The sequence below is a fragment of the Mus caroli genome, unplaced genomic scaffold (assembly GCF_978045245.1).
Source record: "Mus caroli unplaced genomic scaffold, Mus_caroli_1 scaffold_11, whole genome shotgun sequence".
In the NCBI taxonomy this organism is placed as follows: Eukaryota; Metazoa; Chordata; class Mammalia; order Rodentia; family Muridae; genus Mus; species Mus caroli.
Window position 1 is genome coordinate 40,693,847 of NW_028227266.1, and position 13,669 is coordinate 40,707,515.

The 13,669-nt window shown below is 41.9% G+C and overlaps 1 protein-coding gene across 1 annotated transcript in view; it reads right to left on the reverse strand.

Annotated features, from left to right (window-relative positions):
- Grik4 (glutamate ionotropic receptor kainate type subunit 4) overlaps positions 1–13,669 on the reverse strand; it is a 425,565-nt gene that overhangs the window by 291,628 nt on the left and 120,268 nt on the right. The window contains exon 2 of the mRNA XM_085844546.1: positions 9,536–9,640. The gene's annotated coding sequence lies outside the window, so the exon portion shown is untranslated. The remainder of the gene's footprint in view (positions 1–9,535; positions 9,641–13,669) is intronic.

Genomic DNA, 13,669 nt, shown 5'->3' on the forward strand with positions numbered 1-13,669 from the left:
GACCATCACATTCTACATTTTCGTCATTTTTCTCCTTTCATGTTTCAGATGCTCTGACTTTTTCTTTCCATTTTCCTTTATTTCTTCTCCTAATTACAATGCTCCATCATGATATAAATTTTTACGGTTTATATTATTTCCATCACCACCATTCCTGTTGCTGCTGCCAAGGTTGAGAGTTGTGGGTCTTGAGTTTTTTCATACTTTTCCTACCTGTTGCTCTTTCCCTTTCACTCTTCTCCGGGCTGGGGGTTAATAAACAGTAAATACTCTGCTGCTGAGCTACACACACATCCCAGCTAAGGAGTCATGGCACCTTATTCTAAACCCAAACCCAACCCTTGTCTAATTTCAGTGAATACTTCAATGCAACACAAAAGGTTATATAAAGATGTCCATCTGAAGACCAGGATTCAAGTAGGCACAGATGCTATGCATTAAAATAGCAAAAATAAACAACAAAACATGAATAATATATCTATGAAAAGCTACAGTGTATTTCATTCATATATATATATATATATATATATATATATATATATATATATATATCCCTTTAGACGTATTGACTGCAAGATCAGAGGATTAATGACTGAAGACATACCTCATATATTTCTTCTGTCTCTAATATATCTGTCTAATACAATAGAAGTACCCTGCTCTTGTGAGACTTACAGAGAAGGTTCAACCTACATATATGTGTCCTGACAGCATATGTATTGTGTCAAAACAGACTAACCTCCAACCAAAAAAGTAACAAGGAAACTATAATATAAAATTCAGTTGAGAAATGTTCAACATTTTTCAATAATCTGCTACCAAAGGATACATCAACAAGAGATCATTTTCCTTAAAAAAGACTCTCACAGAAAGTATAAGAGCTATCCCAGCATATTCTCAAGTCTCAACATAAAAATAAAAGTTATATGAAAATAAAACACCAAAACTCCCCTCAAAGCTCATAATTTTATAGCAACTGACTCCAAAGATAAAATAGTAGAATGGAGAATTTTACAAAATGACTTTTTAAATACCAATGAGTTCCAAGAAAATACATAAAAAATAATTGGACTAATTAAAGAAGGCAATAAACAATATGAATCAGAAGTTCAAAAGACAAAGACTTTTCAAAAGAATTAAACAGAAATCATGGATATGAAAATTCCATTTAGCTAAATTTAAAAATTCAGTTGAAAGCCTGACCAAAAGACTAAGCCAATTAAAAATGAGATTTTCAGGAGTTGGAGACAAGACAGACAAGTGAGAATACTCAGAAAATAACAATTTTTAAAATGTAGAAATTATGAACAGAACATGCAAGACTCTTGGGACATAATTAAAAGACCAAATTTATATAATTTTTTTCATTTTTTTATTAGGTATTTTCCTCATTTACATTTCCAATGCTATCCCAAAAGTCCCCCATACCCACCCACCCCCAACTCCCCTACCCACCCACTCCCCCTTTTTGGCCCTGGCGTTCCCTTGTACTGGGGCATATAAAGTTTGCAAGTCCAATGGGCCTCTCTTTCCACCGATGGCCTACTAGGTCATCTTTTGATACATATGCAGCTAGAGACAAGAGCTCCAGGGTGGGTACTGGTTAGTTCATATTGTTGTTCCACCTATAGGGTTGCAGTTCCCTTTAGTTCCTTGGGTGCTTTCTCTAGCTCCTCCATTGGGGGCCCTGTGATCCATTCAATAGCAGACTGTGAGCATCAACTTCTGTGTTTGCTAGGCCCCGGTATAGTCTCACAAGAGACAGCTATATCTGGGTCCTTTCAGCAAAATCTTGCTAGTGTATGCAATGGTGTCAGCGTTTGGAAGCTGATCGTGGGATGGATCCCTAGATATGGCAATCACTAGATGGTCCATCCTTTCGTCAAAGCTCCAAATTTTGTCTCTGTAACTCCTTCCATGGGTGTTTTGTTCCCAATTCTAAGAAGGGGCAAAGTGTCCACACTTTGGTCTTCGTTCTTCTTGAGTTTCATGCGTTTAGCAAATTGTATCTTATATCTTGGGTATCCTAAGTTTCTGGGCTAATATCCACTTATCAGTGAGTACATATTGTGTGAGTTCCTTTGTGATTGGGTTACCTCACTCAGGATGATGCCCTCCAGGTCCATCCATTTGCCTAGGAATTTCATAAATTCATTCTTTTTAATAGCTGAGTAGTACTCCATTGTGTAAATGTACCACATTTTCTGTATCCATTCCTCTGTTGAGGGGCATCTGGGTTCTTTCCAGCTTCTGGCTATTATAAATACGGCTGCTATGAACATAGTGGAGCATGTGTCCTTCTTACCGGTTGGGACATCTTCTGGATATATGCCCAGGAGAGGTGTTGCTGGATCCTCCGGTAGTACTATGTCCAATTTTCTGAGGAACTGCCAGACTGATTTCCAGAGTGGTTGTACAAGCTTGCAATTCCACCAACAATGGAGGAGTGCTCCTCTTTCTCCACATCCTCGCCAGCATCTGCTGTCACCTGAATTTTTCATCTTAGCCATTCTGACTGGTGTGAGGTGGAATCTCAGGGTTGTATTGATTTGCATTTCCCTGATGATTAAGGATGTTGAACATTTTTTCAGGTGCTTCTCTGCCATTCGGTATTCCTCAGGTGAGAATTCTTTGTTCAGTTCTGAGCCCCATTTTTAATGGGGTTATTTGATTTTATGGAGTCCACCTTCTTGAGTTCTTTATATATATTGGATATTAGCCCCCTATCTGATTTGGGATAGGAAAAGATCCTTTCCCAATCTGTTGGTGGTCTTTTTGTCTTATTGACGGTGTCTTTTGCCTTGCAGAAGCTTTGCAGTTTCATGAGGTCCCATTTATTGATTCTCGATCTTACAGCACAAGCCATTGCTGTTCTATTCAGGAATTTTTCCCCTGTACCCATATCTTCGAGGCTTTTCCCTACTTTCTCCTCTATAAGTTTCAGTGTCTCTGGTTTTATGTGGAGTTCCTTAATCCACTTAGATTTGACCTTAGTACAAGGAGATAGAAATGGATCAATTCGCAATCTTCTACATGATAACAGCCAGTTGTGCCAGCACCATTTGTTGAAACTGCTGTCTTTTTTCCACTGGATGGTTTTAGCTCCCTTGTCAAAGATCAAGTGACCATAGGTGTGTGGGTTCATCTCTGGGTCTTCAATTCTGTTCCATTGGTTTACTTGTCTGACACTATACCAGTACCATGCAGTTTTTATCACAATTTCTCTGTAGTACAGCTTTAGGTCGGGCATGGTGATTCCACCAGAGGTTCTTTTATCCTTGAGAAGAGTTTTTGCTATCCTAGGTTTTTTGTTATTCCAGATGAATCTGCCGATTGCCCTTTCTAATTCGTTGAAGAATTGAGTTGGAATTTTGATGGGGATTGCATTGAATCTGTAGATTGCTTTTGGCAAGATAGCCATTTTTACTATATTGATCCTGCCAATCCATGAGCATGGGAGATCTTTCCATCTTCTGAGATCTTCTTTAATTTCTTTCTTCAGAGACATGAAGTTCTTATCATACAGATCTTTCACTTCCTTAGTTAGAGTCACACCAAGGTATTTTATATTATTTGTGACTATTGAGAAGGGTGTTGTTTCCCTAATTTCTTTCTCAGCCTGTTTATCCTTTGTGTACAGAAAGGCCATTGACTTGTTTGAGTTAATTTTATATCCAGCTACTTCATTGAAGCTGTTTATCAGGCTTAGGAGTTCTCTGGTGGAATTTTTAGGGTCACTTATATATACTATCATATCATCTGCAAAAAGTGATATTTTGACTTCTTCCTTTCCAATGTGAAGATAGGTGATGAGATACAGACTGAGGGCATAAAACCTTCTCAGTTAAATGATATCAAGAAACTTTCCAAATCTTAGGATAGGTGCAGACGTACAAGAAAAGGACGTATTTAGAAGCCAAAACAGACAGGACCAGAAGACAAGCTAGCCATATTACACTTTAAAAGTGAAGTACAGAAGAAAGAAAGAATACTGAAAGTTGTCAGCAACAAATACTAACCCATTCTAAAGGGAAAACTATTAGAATAGCTCAAATATCTCACAGGAAAAAATAGGATGATTTATTTCAACCATAGAAGAAAACCCCACCAATCTAGATTACAATATCCCCCAAAGTTAACCTTCAGAATAAAAGAAAATATAAAGATCCTTTAAGGTAAATAAAAGCAAAAAAAAAAAAATCCATGACACAAAACCAGCACTGCCAAGGATATTTCAAGAGGTTTTACACACAGTAGAGGAAGATAAGCATGACCCCAGAAGAACATGCAATAATAAATATCTAGAACAGTAAATAAGCAAATGAGAATTAGAATCACTCATTAGGGGAAAAAAACAACAACAATAAAATAGTAGAAATTAGCTGACATCTTTATATTAGAATTCCAACATCAATGGTCTTAGTTCTCTCATTAAACGTCATGGGCTAGGTAAGTAGGTCAGAAATAAAGACCCAACTGGATGCTGCCTGTAAGAAACACACCTCACTGGCAAAGACATACACAGACTGAAAAGAAAAAGATGAAAAATGATAACACAGGCAAATAGAATCCAGAAGCAAACAGAACACAACAAAATATTTCTACCTCCAAAACTCAGGGAGACAAAAAAAAGTCACTACATTATTGGTAAAGAGAACAAATATGTCAAGAAAATATAATAATAATAAATATATGTGCCCTAGTTATCAATGCCCCCTGTTTTGTAAGACAAACACAGTTGGAGAGGAAATCTCCAATATAATAATAGTGAGTGACTTTTGTACCTCCATGTTCATCAATAGCTATATCCTGCAACTCTCCCCCAACAAATGAAGATAGGTTTTATTATAGATCAAATAGACTCAACAGACACCTACAGAATGTTACATCCTGAATGGAAAGATATGCATTCCTCTCAGCAATTCATGCCACTCTCTCCAATGTAGATCATAACAAAGTATACCACTGAAATATGGAGGGTTCATTAGGAAATAATTTGAAAATTTATACTCCAATAAAATGAGAAGTCCAGAAAGATAAATATAATTTCCAGATATAAAAGACCTACCAAAACTGAATGAAAAGAATATAAAAATCCCAAATACAGTAATAATAAGGAATAAGATGGATTAATAAAAAGGTATCCAGACAAAGAAAGACCTAGTACCAGACGATTCACTGTTGAAATCTATAAGACACATGGAACAATGGAATAGAAGATCCAAAAATAAACACAAGCAGCTACAGCCATCTGATCTTTGAACTCCAAAAAATGAACGCTGAGAAAACCCATATGATCCAATCAATAAGTGGGCAATTGAACTAAGCAGATAGTTTTTAAATGGCCAATAAATACTTGGGAAAAGGTTCAACATTTTTAGCCATTGAATACAATTCAAAACTATACTGAGATTCCATCTCATGCTGGTCAGCATAGTTTTCTTTGAGAAAAAAAGCAACAAATAATGGCAAAGATTCAAGGGAAAGATGCATTTTTGGTGTAAAAATAAATTAGCAAGTGCAGGCTTGGGAAATTAGTATAGAGACACAACTTTAATCTCAGCACTGGGAGGCAGAGGCAGACAGATCTCTGTGTTCAAGGCCAATTTGGACTACAGAGTGAGTTCCAGGACAGCCAGGGATACACAGAGAAATCCTGTCTCAGAAAAATCAAAAATGAAAGAAAGGAAGGAGGGAGGGAAGGCAGGAAGGAGGGAAGAAGGGAGGGAGGGAAGGTAGGAGGGAACCTAAAAATATAACTACTGTCGTCTATGACTTCTGGGTATATACCTGAAGGGAATGAAGTTAACATACTAACATACACTGGAGATACCTGCACACCTGGGGTTATTGCTGCACAATTGACAATATCCAAGTTAGATAACTGTCCTAGGTCCTGCCAGCAGACGAATGGATAAAGGAAAGCATATGAACACACAGTAGAGTATTAGTCATCAATAGAGAAAAAAATATGTCACCTGAGACCTCAACACCAGCGTGAGAGATAGAGCTGAAGATCATGATGCTAACAGAAATAAGCCAGACTCGGAAACACAAGGAATACCCGTTTTCTGCCTTATGTGTAATCTAGAAGCAAAGATGATGCAGAAGTAGATGGGAAACTATTAGGGGAGAGAAATGGATTGAGGTGAAGGAGAGAGAGAAAGAAAGGATGACAGGCCGGGCGTGGTGGCGCACGCCTTTAGTCCCAGCACTCGGGAGGCAGAGGCAGGCGGATTTCTGAGTTCGAGGCCAGCCTGGTCTACAAAGTGAGTGCCAGGACAGCCAGGGCTACACAGAGAAACCCTGTCTCAAAAAACCAAAAAAAAAAAAAAAAAAAAAAAAAGAAAGGATGACAGAAGTGGAATATGCTCCAAGTAGGTTATGTACAGGTATGAAATCCATTATGTTATAAAGTAAATAGCCATTTAAAACTCTCTGCTCAGGGTAGACACTTCCCTGGGGCCCTCTGCAGAGCACATGATCCATTTTCCACTCGGATGAGTGTTAGACAGGTCAGATCCATTGTGCACTTTTCCTTAGGTGTGTTAAGCTTTAGAAGTTATTGGTGTTTCATGGCACCCCACATTTGAACACATATTCACTCTTCCCATCATACCTTGCAGCTTTCCCTGCACATGTTCTGAAGGGGTGTGTCTGTATGTGTGTGTATATGTGTGTGCTTGTGTGTGTATGCCCATATCTGTGTGTCTTTGTGTGTTTGTCTATGTACATATATGTGTATGTATGTGTACATGTGTGTATGTTTATGTATATATGTATGTGTGTATGTGTATATATGTGTGTGCCTGCGTGTGTCAATATCTGTGTGTGTGCATGTCTGTATCTGTGTGTATATGTGTCTCTATATGTGCTTATGTCTCTGTGTGTGCCTCTGTGCCTATGTCTGTGTCTCTGTGTGTATCTGTTTCTATGTTTCTGTGTGTGTGTGTATATGTGTGTGGGTGTGTTCATGTATGGGTGTCTGTCTGTGTGTGTGTGTGTGTATGTCTGTATCTGTTTGTCTCTGTGTGTATCTGAATGTCTCTCTGTGTGTCTGTCTCTATGTTTCTGTGTGTATGTCTCTGTGTGTGTCTATCTCTCTGTTTCTGTGTCTGTGTGTTTGTATCTGTGTTTGTATGTATGTGTATGTCTATATGTGTCTGTGTGTGAGATTATATGTGTGTATCTGTGCCTGTGTGTGGGTCTGTGTCTTTCTCTGTGTATTTGTCTCTGTGTGTGCCTGTGGGTATGTCTTTGTATGTATGTATGTATGTATGTATGTATGTATATATGTATGTATGCATCTGTGTGTATGTATGTGTATGTATGTGTGTATCTGTGTGTGTCTGTGTATGTATGTATATGTGTGTGTATGTCTGTGTTCCTGTATATGTCTGTGTATGTCTCTGTGTTTATGTATATCTGTATGTGGATATATGTTTGTGTGTGTGTGTATGCCTGTACATGTCTGTGTGCATCCATGTGTCTGTTTGTATGTATGTATTCCTATGTGTATGTCTGTATGTATGTGCATGTGTGTGTCTGTGTGTCTGTGTGTCTGTCTGTGTGTCTGTGTGTCTGTCTGTGTGTCTATGGGTCTGTGTGTTTGTCTGTCTGTGTGTGTCTCACCCCTAGAATCAGGCCCTCCTCTGTGAGCCAGCACTGCATTCTGTGGTGACTCAGAGACAGCACTTTCCTCTCTGGCTGATGCTGCCATAAGTCTCCAACTGGGATCATTGTGAGCCTCTTAAGAGCAAGGACTGTCCCCAGCTTTCTGTGGTGTCCCCAGAGTCTCCACATAAACAGTGGATACATGGTGCCTGTTTGTTCAATGAGCATCAGGTCTCAAATGGCCCCCTGCTGCAGGAAGGCAGAAGAGGATCCAGGAGGGAACAGAGGAGTAAAGGAAACTCCAATGATAACAAACGAGTCCCGGAATCTGTCCTTTAATTCTTGATGTAGTCGGTATTTTTTTCTCCCTGCTGTGACAAAATACTTGCTAGAAGTAGCTTAGAAGAAGAATTTGTTTTAGCTCATACATTGAGAGGGGAAGTCATGCTAGAATTCAGAGTGGATGAGCTGTGTTACTGGGATTCCCCATATCCCAAAAGAGAGGAGCAGAGAATGCAGGCTAAAAGCAGGGCCAACAACCCACTTTCCCCAGCTAAGTTCTACCTTGTATAAGTTCTACAAGCTCTCTAAACCACAGCACCACCCAGGTAGCAAATGCTCAAACACAGAAGCCAATGGGAAACATTTGGCATGCAAATCACAGCACTGGGTGTTGGTACAGAGACAGATTAAAGCAAAGCCGGTCTCAAGGGAAGCCTGGTACTCTTACTTATTATGATGGTGTTGGTTCTTTCAGTGACTGACTGTCTCCACACTGGCGTGCAAGCATACCTAAGCTAGGGTTGTGTGTATGCACCAAGGACTCCGGAAGTAGATAGTTCTGCCTACTTTAAGGAGCCTCATGTAGTTTTAGCAGGAGAGGGGGATCCTGATTTGGGAATTTAGGGGAGTATGGTGCTATAAACACTTGGATCCTGGCTTCTCCAGCCCTAAATTATTCAAATATTTTAATCCAGCTGCTAGCTTTTTAAAACTAGATCGTTGGCATGTCAGTGTAAGGCCAACACCTCAGTCTTTTGTAGTTTTTACAGAAGAACTGAAAGGTCCAGCTTTCTGCTCTTCCAAGGAAACAGTTGGAAGGAGATGGAGTGAGAAGCCTGCAACCCTGGCTCTTGAGCTAACACTCAGTCTTCTTGGATGCAGCCTTCTGATCGGTAACAGAGCTTGGTTGGTGGATGGACTCTCCCAACATTTGGTGGAGGGCTGAAAACCACTGAGCCTTCCACTCATGGGACAGGTGATCCTTTCCATTCTTATAAGGCTCACCAGATAATCTCTCATCATTGGGCCCAGGGTTAGGGGCTCCCCAGACCTTAGAAATCATTGTTCTGGAATGTGGTCTCTAGGTTCAGGCAGACGTTGGAGCTAGGCACAACAAAATTCACACCTGCATGAACTGAGTGTAGTTCTGTCATCAAATAAAATACACAGGATTAATCTGACACCTACTTAGCTGTCTGCATGATAATTACCATGACGGGTGCTGGTTAGGCATAAATGGAAGGCATTTGATGTAAATGGCTGTATTCAGTATTGTTTTAATACAGTATAACTGGATCTGATTTTTTAAAGTTCCTTCCTTTTTAACAGTTCATTTATCCATTCGACAATATTTATGGAGTCTGTAAAGTATGCCAGGCATTGTTCTAGAGCATGGGATGTAGTTGAACTTGGAACGCCTAGGCCAGGTGCAGACTCATGTAGCATTATTGGGAGTACTGTTCCAAACATCCCATGTGGTCATATCAATCACAAGAACAGAGGGTGGGCCTCATTCAAAGCAGGCAAGAGCTGGCCCTGACCTTCAGAAACAGACTCTGTTAAAGCAAAAAACATCTCCCTCTCTCTCTCTCTCTTTTTCTTTTTCATTCATTGAAAACACAGGAAGAACGATGCCTACCTCCGGGACAACGAGAACCAGAAAAGCAGGGAACAACTCGGACTTTTCCACCTGTGTCCCCAGTGCCTGGCACAGACTGGCACATAGTAGGTACTCACACGGTATCTGTTGAAATAATGAAAGAAAAAAAAGAATGAACCTAGAAATGGTGTAAACTGCTAGGTACTTAACATGTTGTATAGCAGTCCATAATCTAAGTATAATTTTGCCCCAACCCAAGCTTCCCATCTGTTGTCCTTTACTGTCTTTGACCTAGCTCAAAGGCGCCATTCATCGACTGTTCCTTTGACAGCCTCTCTCTCCCAAGGCTGTGGAGCACTGTAGTGGGAGCTGACACTCTGCCTCTTTGCTTCTGCTTTCCCATGTGCCAGCCCCAATATGGCCTCTTAACAGCAACAATCTGACAGCCCTACAGGCTATTTCGTTTCCTCAAGTCAAGAGAAGTATTCCTTGAACATGACTCAGATTGAATCATCTCTGACCCCCAATTCTATGTCTCTATTTTGAGCATAAAACCTTCCCTGCGGGGCTTTCTCCCTCTCATTCACAGCAGCCACTCCAGAACCTTGGACAGCGCTCACAAGCTGCAACCACAAATAGATACAATTGCATGAGCCAGCAGTTGATTCCCCTGACACTTACCCTGTCAAGGAGGGCAGGGAACATGTCTTCCAGGCATATATCTACCCAACACACATGCAATGGGGTCTGTTCTGCACAGGAGCTCCATAAACAATTACTGATTCACACTAGTGGCCAGTTGATGGAGTGGACAATCATAGCCTGAAGACACACCACCGCAGTCCTGAGTGGCTGTGCATGCTGTCTGGAACCCCAGCCCTCCTGCACTGGATGGCAACTCTTCTCATTCAGTGGTCCCTGCACTATCCTCTCCTGTCCTCGCGGGACTACTACATCATTAATCCTGATTTTTCCGGGTGGGACAGAGAGGAAGCTGACAGCCGGCAGACAATGTTTGGTGGAGAAAAGGACAGAGAAAATCAGAGGGGCAGTCAGATTAATTACAGGTTTTCTCTCAGCTGTGGGCAACAAGATCTTGATTACCTCTCCTGCCGCTCCAGGCTCCTCAAGACAAATGGGTGTTTGCTTCCCTGCTGCTCTTTCATTCCCCCTGGCTGAGAGAAAGAGCAAGCAGCAGGCAGCCACTCAGATAGAGGGTCTGGGGGTGGTGGCAGGCCACCATAGGGGAACAAGCCATCCCTTCTCCCAGACTCCATGGCCACTTGAGAATTTAATGTTGTCTCCTAACACTTTGTAATTACCTCATCTCTTTAGCAACAGGTAAGATGGCGTCAGGATGCAGCACTACCTGGAGAGTCGGGGCCTGGACACACAAGCTCTGCAAGTCAACTCTTGGAGCATCAGTTTCTGATGTTGCAAAATGAAGGAATCAGGCTACATGGTCTCAAACGATCTTTTAAGCTCTGAAATCCTGCAGTTCTAAGAATGGAATTCCATGATAACACAGCATTTATTGACTATTTATGGATGTGTATTATGTGCAAAAAAAAAAAAATTTTCGATTCATTTGGTTCTCAGAAGACCTCTCTAGGGTAGACTCACTCATTCATTCTCCTCACTGGCAGAAACAAAGCCAGAGGACAAAGGGGTTGAGTGGCTTGCCAAGGCCATGCAACTAGCAAAGGCAGAAACAGGACCATCATATCCAGGACCATGCTTCCCCCCCCCCCACCACCACCACCTTCTCTGTGTGTCCTAGAACCTAGCATGCAGTAGGTACTTGAGGACAGGTGGGAACACAGTAATGCTATACAGTGATGTCAGAGCACAAGGCATAGTATACACCTCAAGCCATCTGCACATCTTGCTGAGTAAGGAAGTATGAGTCTGAGGATACCCTCTGGAAAACCTGCAGCCTCTGTCTTCTCAACCATTAGTGTTTCCCATAAAAAGCTGTTCCTGGGTCTTCGTAATGAGTTACGAGATGGCAGAGTTGACAGGGAGTGTTGAGCATTGGCAGCAGGAGCTGAGCCTGGACTGATTTATCATTACGGACAAAATGAAGAATTGATGGCTGGACAGATTGCCCAACCCAAGCCTGTTTGGGCATGTCCCATGTTCATTGTAACTATAGGTACCTGGTAGCCAACAGACCACTGGGCAAGGGACACCCATCCAGAATTCTCAACTACTGTTAAACAGAATGTATTGGACCCAACCCTCCCACACAAACACACTAAACCATTCCCAAATAGATGTCAGACTAACTCACCTTTAAACAAGCCTCCCTCACTAGAGAACAGAGGGCATGCCTGCTGTCTTATCCCAGCTGCTGCTGTGTGTCCTTACACTGACTGTTTAATTTCTCTGGGCTTTGTTTCCAGAGCCATAAGACCACAGTGGACTGTATCCCCCACTGGAAAGACAGGTGCCTGGATCTCAGACAACGCATTCAGCAAGCATGGTCTTCCTTTCTTCGTCTCTCCTTTCCATCCAGCTCCTGTGCACAAGACGGCCTAGCTTGCATCAACATACCTGACAAGACTTTCTCCAAGGCCTGCTTACTGGAATGACTCCAAAGCTTTCACCTCTACAACGTAGCTCCAAGTCAACCTTGTTCCGGAAGCTCATAGAATCTCTCCCTGCAATACCAGAAACCCTCCATATAGCCCCAGGAGCTCTCTCTGCAGCAATCAGTCCCCCTACCCGACTCAACCTCAGCCAGAGCAGAAAAATATCAGCACACTACAGGTGAAGACCTATGTGACCTCAGGCTTGTCATTTAACCTCTGAGGATCCCTATTTCCTTTTCTGGGACAAGAGCAAATTGCATTCACAGTGCCTACCTTTCAGGGTTACTAAGATGACCAGATGTTGTAGCACATGAAGAATTGCTTTGCAGATGAAGAAAGTACTTTGGGAGCAAAATAATTCAGAGGGTTACCATGCCTAGACTGGCCAAAGCACCTGACTCCTCACTGTGGGTCTGCCTTGTACTTTGTCCCCTCTTTGAATATTTAAATTGAGTGACTACTGCCTACAGGCAGTTCTCCAAGCCCTAGCATTGGGTCCACGCCTTCAGGGACCTCACCATGTGTGATGTTAAGTGACATGAATCTGACGTTCAACGAGTACAGGGCATCATTACAGACAGTGAAGGGAAAGCATGTGGCTGTTTTAGCTCAAGGGGTCCGGTCTTCTGACCACAGGCTGCATGTGGCAAAGGAGAACTATGAATGGGGTGCACCACGAAACTATAAACTGACTTAAGCCATTAGATTTTTGTGATTATTGTTATTATTTGTAATTTGGTTTCCACAGTTCTTGAGTGTGAACTTTTGTAGATGAGAGTGTGATTGCTAAAGTCGAGGCTCTCAGCCCTCCTAATGCTGTGACTCCTTAATAAGGTTCCTCAGGTTGTGGTGACCCCCAACCAGGAAATTATTTCGTTACTAGTTCATAACTGTAATTTTGCTACTGTCATGAATCATAATGCAAATATATGATATGCAGGATACCTGGCATGTGACCTCTGTGAAAGGGGTCATTTGACTTTCAAAGGGGTCAAACCCTACAGGTTGAGAACCGCTGCTCTAAAGGGTGACAAGAAGAAGAAACACGTGGCTGGGGATAGTAGCAGGAGATGGGCTATTAGGATTGAGTTAAAGACAGGAGTCAATGGGCAGGGAGTAGATTAGCTCAGAGAAAACAGCACATGAGGTCCCTGTTGGGTCATGAGTCTTGCTTTTAGAAATGGCTGTGTCTACTGCAATAGACAAGCCCAGAGATTCCTCGATGTGAATCTCCCATCACAATCAATGCCCTCATTGTTGCACAGAGATAATTAGGATAACTCCAATCTGCTCCCTGATCCTCTGATTTCGTAGGCCTAGGATAAGCCATGTCACCTAAAGCAGATGTTCCCAGTGAGCCTCACACTGAACCTATCACCCTTCAGATAAGATTTGCAGGGCTCAGCCTCCTCATCTCCTGCCTCTGCGCAGGTGGTTGTCCATAAGAAGATGGAGAGCCACTTGTCAGCTGCAGGTGCACAGAGGACCACAGAGTCTGATGGGAAGGGTGGGACTGGCTTGGGGTGTAAGAAATGGTCCTGGCGTTTATCTGAGCCACTGAGATGCTCTGAAGAGAGAT